Here is a 6,079-nt window from a genome sequence, read left to right as displayed (position 1 = left end):
CTCCTCCCAGCGCCTGGTGGGCCAGTCTGGCTCTCAGCACCCTGCCTGCTTGCCCTGTTCTCTTGTGAGGTAGAAGTTGGCAGAGAAACTGAAGTCAAGAAGGTGTCCTAAAAACCTGCTTTTTTAGCCCAAAGAATAAACACTATTTTTTCTCAGATGATCAAAGGCAGTGACAGAAAGCTCACAGACTCTTTACAACCACAGTGTCCAGACAGACTCCTTCAAAGAGCTGCGGCTTTGCGGTTTGCTGCAAGGGTCTTTTCAAAGCTCTAAGAATGTCTGTAACTTGGATTTTGTACTTCAGTCCAGACTGGGCCCTTTGTTTGCCTTTATTTTAGCTTTTTCTCTCGTTGTCCTTAAAAACAGCTACTTTAGGTTTTGTTATGAATGCATAAAATTTACATAAAACTGCTGTGATCATTTCTGCAGTATTTGGGAGTAATATTTACACAAAAATATATTTTCACTTAAAGGGCAAAAAAATAAAACCTCTCTCACCTTAATTTAATCTGTTCCTCACCAAATAACCATTACCTTATCAGAGATCAGACACTATATAATAGAACAGCAAAATACGGAACTTTTTGTATTCTCTGCCAATAATTTCTTTCTACCTGTGCTGTATCAAAACTTGGTCTTCACCTCTCTCGAGCATTTTCACTCTTAGTGAATATTTCAGACTCTGAAATGCATAAGAAATTGACATTCAGTATTCTCTTATAATGTAATCAATTGTTTCAGACAAAAGAAATGCAGTTTGTGTGGCACTATACATGCTTTTCCCTCTTTGTGGAACCATACTGTATCATTAAATCATATAACTTTGTTATAAAATACAAAAGTGTTTACATTTTCCTATTAAAATGTTATGAGACAGGTGATTCCAGTACATTCTAATTCATTTAGAATGCATTGGTAAGACTATTTTAACTTCCATAAATGGATGTCTCTTAGAAATCAAACCATCTACCATAAATACACAACATTCATGCATTCTAACAAACAGCACATTTTCTGTATCTTAGTATTGCTTTTTCTCTTCCATTCCATATTTTTAATGGAATATAGAACCTAGAAATTGTTTCTATAGAAACATACTTAATATTAGCAAAAAAAAAAACCAAATGAAGTGGACTAGAAGCAAAACTTAATCTGGTACCTATCAGAAATTCAAAGGTTAAAAACTGAATACTAGCAAAAGATGAACAAAGAAAATCAAGGATAGCAAGTAGAGTTCCAGTTGCAACTACTTTAATGGCTCCATATCTCTTCAAAATTTTTCAGAAATGGGACCAGAAATCACAACAAGCCCATAGCTGGATCATCCAATCCAGGCTAAGAAACAAAAAAAATATCACCAATTTTCTTGTAATGAGATATTTTTTTTCCTTTATAATTCCTAATCACTGGATAGGACTAAGCACAAGTTCTTCACAAATAAAATGACCATGTTTTGTACTGAATCATCAGGGCTGCCTATGTTTGGCTTAATTCAAGATCATAGATACATTCTATTTTGAAGAAAATATCTTACTTCAGTCTTCAGCCATTGTTACTTATGGAAGGAGCTGAGTGTTCTCTACTTCCCCTAATCTTCAATGAATCACAAGTTTATAAATAAATTCCAGTTACTACAGTTAAAATATGTATCATTAAATTAATTTGTACTAACTAAAATAAATGTCTAGGAATGACAAAGCTATACTAAAATTGAATAAGAGCTTCAAATTTTTTTATAGAAGAATATTAATTAGAATGGTTTGGCTCAGTTTATAGATCGAATTCATAGGGCAGTAATTCAGTATGTATTTATAATAAAAAGGCAATGAAAATAAATGGAAGATGATGATTTCACTAAAAATATGAATGATGCATCAGGATATAGAGTCGAGTTACATAATAACATCAATCCAAAGAAAACTGACTGTGGATATAAGCTAGAAAATTGTACAAGCAACAGATTTTTCAGTTTGTATAGAAAGGTAACCTGACTTGATGGATGAGAACATTTGCCATCAAAGTAACTTTTTAATGAATAGGTTTTGTTTTCTTGACTAAATAAAACACAGACACTTGTCAACTCAGGTTAGATAATGGACTTCATTCAACCAAAAATGGAGAATTTGTTTTAAGGAACTTATCATAAAAGGAACTTAACTATGCTCAAAGCTGCCTAGAGAACAACTCCTTTCTTGGTGGTCACATCACTACCACCAGGTCTCATGTCATTCACCCACAGTAGAGGGAGGATATGTCATTTAATTCCCTCTTCAGCCTAAAGGACTGAAGACCTGCAACTATGTTGCCCAGAGATCATTAGGAGCTATTGGTGTAGTACAATTAAAGGGTGAAACATCTTACTTTTTTATTTGTTTTTGGAGCTGCACTTTGCATAGACTGCTTCAAAGAGGGCATGAGCTCCTAACCCACAAGTGGTGACAGGAGGTGATAGGAAGGAATACCCTGATTTACAGCAGCATAAAAAACAGGTTATGAGCCTTTTTCAGTGGTTTTGTGAAATAAGTTCCTTGGTTTTTATTATAGTATCTGAAAATGAACCGGATATGTCAAAACATTTTAGATGTTTCATGAGACATACTGTTTTGACGTTTTGAAAATGTTATCATTTTTGCTTGATCTAAATCTATGTTTTCCAATTCAGTTCAAATTCTGAAATCTTCAAGTACCATCTTCTTGCTACTACTGTAGCAAAAACCCCCCAAATTTTCACATTTCTAGTCAATGAGATTGACCTACAAAGATACAAAGCAGAGTTTGTTCTAAATAATAAAATCAAAGTTATACCTGTTACGTACTTAATCATTATAAATAACCTTCTATCACAAAAATGTTTCTCCACGGACTGTTTTTTTCCTATTTCTCTTCAGTTTCCTTTCATCGTCTCCAACTGTTATGTGTCTTTGCACATAATTTCTATTTTCTTTCCTCTGCATTTTCTTGCTAGTAGCAAGGCCCAAATGACTTTGATTTCCTGTGTCCACTGTAGCTCTCTTGCAGGCTCACCAGCTTATAGTGTCTACTCTTCTCAGAAAATTAATATATAAATAGAAAACATAGCACATGAAGTTTGAATAACAAGAAAGTTGCTACTTTTTATGGGTAGCCAATTAATAAATCTGGTCTGTTTCTAAGATGGTATGTGTCAGAAAACACATATCATCTCATACCTACCTCTGCACTGAGGTATTATGACTCTATTTAACACTGTACACTGATTACTTACCTCCTTCCGAACTGCTTGAACGGTTAGTGTCAAGAAGGGCCACCATGGAGCCACTAATTGCAGACTGCAACCCACTAACAAGCAGACATTGCACATGCAGCCAATGCCACGACCAAGCCACAGGCTTCAGTTGGAGGACAATAAGAATTGTCTTTTCAGAGCTTATTAGCCACATCTTCTGTGTATATGAAACGACATGACACAGTATGTATATTTCTCTGCTTAGATATGGTAGGAAATGAGGACCTGTATAAAATCAAGTCTTTTTTTCTTCAAAAATAACAGATGGAATATATAAAACAAAAAAAGAAAATGTCAAGATGCATTTGCTATGCAGTATACTGCACAGCTACCACAACATGAAAAAAAATAATAAAAAGCAGCATCCATAGCAATCTCTGAAAATTCACCCTATAGACATTGAAGATAACACCCGGGTACCTGTAAGTCTGTGTTCTTTTCATGCCCTAATCTCCCACCACCAATTCCAGCTCACCTCTCAGCTTTGCTGACTTGGTCACAGAAGAAAAGACAGGATATCTGAGGGCCCATCAGCAAGATTTGCTGGCCAGCCTGCCATTACGGTTGCCCATGGATGAACACTGAGCAGTGTTGTTCACTGTGAATTAGTCTTTCTTTTTGACCTAAGAGTAGATTTCACAAAAACCAGTAAGGAGGTATTGAATGTAAATTAAATTTTTAACAACCTATACTTCCATTTCAGCTGCCCTCAAAATTAGAGTAAGAAAGCCAGAATCCCATGGGTTGGAGCTGTGGCTCTACCTGCTCAGCAGTCCCTTGGAAGCCTGTCCTACCCTTCACCCCTGTTTCCCCCAGAAGCAGGGTGACCATTCATGACAGTCAATATCTATGTTGTATCTCACATGAGATTTTTCACAAGACTCTGACATCAGCACAATTCATACCCGAATCACCGTTTTGGTCTCACACACACAGGATGTTCCTTTTCCCTTTGTGACGCTTCTCACTGACAGGAATCATGGATACATTTTCTACCTTTTAGCATCATTTCCAATGAGCATTTTTGCCTCCCACAAGGCAGCAGCTGGGAGGCTGTGTTGACTCCCATGTGAGACAGGTGTCCCACCACCACCGTTTCCAACTTGCCAGGGTCCCTCATGGTTACCAGGGGCTAGTAAGCCACAAGGCAGCCTGGCAGGCTCCTCTCCCTGGTGAAGGCCCTGGCCTGTGGGATCAAGCTTTGCTTTCTTCTCCCTCCTCCCACACCACCAAGAGAGGATGCCTTTTCAGCCAGGAACTGCTTCATGAAGCCTATGGCACTCTTGTCCTGCCCCGAGGCCTTCTATCTCCTGCCAGGATCTGTCAATGAGTCCCCTCCAGTGGGACCATGACAGTGACAGGGCCAATGTCTGTCCTTTGGCCACTGTGTCAGCCCTCAACCCCGCACTGGTGACCACTGGGACAGTGTTTGGCTTGTTCAATGGCTGAAGGCCAATGCAGACATGGCAGTAGGGCTGGCAGCAGGGTATGCTTTTGAGCCTTGTGGGGCTCTGCCCAAGAGCTACCATAACGCTCAGTGGGCTTCAGTTGTGGACTTCCGCCCCTAGGGCACACTGCCTCACACACCCTCTGAGGGAGAGATGCTATGTCATTCAGACAAGAGATTTCACAATGAGTAAAATAATGTTTCGAGGCAATATAAGCAGCAAGAAACTCTTAGATCAAAGGGGATTTTTTCCTTTTCAGTTACTTTTTTTATTTGTTGAATTATCTTCCAGAAAATCATCAGTGCTATATACAGCAAATTCATGCATCTGCACTTACATAAATTTGCATCATATTCTTGCCTAAGTTGCTATTAAGCCATGATAAATATATGCGATCTTTGTCACACCCAACACTGATATTTAAAAACCTCACACTTGCACTGTAAACAAGGATGGATTGCACCAACCAAGGCAGTACTAGTTTCATGTTATGCCATATCAATGTCTTTCCTCAAGAGATCATCATCTCCAGCACTGCCCTTCTTGGCCTTTTGCATTGCCACTGAACAATGTGGTTAGTGATCCAAGCTCTGCTGTCTCTTCAGTCATGGACTTAAAAAAAACTCACAAAAACCCAAGGTAAACAGCAAGCTGCACATTGAATTAATTTACACAGCTGTAGGAAAGTAATGTCCAACACAACAGCAAATCCAGACACCTTCATGGCTTATGCTCCCACCGCAGCAGAACTGCAGAGGACTGGTATGTACTTCATGAGACTGCAAACAGGAGTGCTCTTCTTCCCTCCTCCATCCTGCTGCTCTGCTCTCCTGTCTACTTCACCATCCCACCATGACTGATACAGTGTGGTGAAGCTCGCTCAATGAGCAGAAGATCCACTCAGGATTTGCTGAACAGTCACAGCTGGGTAAAACTAATTGCATTGCAAATATTCCTATATTCGTTTTAAAAAATGGAGTGTGAATTTCAGCTAGAAAGAAACAACTTTCCACAAAGAGTTGTTCACAAGATTATCGGTTTTGCTGGATTCCAGCACCTGAAACCTGTTCCAAAGAGAGAGAAAAATCTCAAGCAAATCTCTATTCTATGTTCAGAGATGCAAGCAAACTTTTCTGTAGATCTTTCAGTGTTGTCTTTAGTTAATAATTTTCTTTTTTTCTGATGTTCTTTTTAGTAGACACGTCAGTGTTGGTTTTGACCAGCCTCAGCCTTGGTGTAGGCAACTCCCGATGAACAGGTGGAGTGCAGAACTGGGCAAATATTTATGAGACTTAACACCTAAGCCCAGCAATGTCAGCAGCCTTAAGCCCGTTTCTTCATTTCTCCATTTGCTTTCTTTGCCATG

The sequence above is a fragment of the Mesitornis unicolor genome, unplaced genomic scaffold, assembly GCF_000695765.1.
Source record: "Mesitornis unicolor isolate BGI_N332 unplaced genomic scaffold, ASM69576v1 scaffold13500, whole genome shotgun sequence".
Classification (NCBI taxonomy): domain Eukaryota; kingdom Metazoa; phylum Chordata; class Aves; order Mesitornithiformes; family Mesitornithidae; genus Mesitornis; species Mesitornis unicolor.
Note: the sequence above shows the minus strand (reverse complement) of the source record.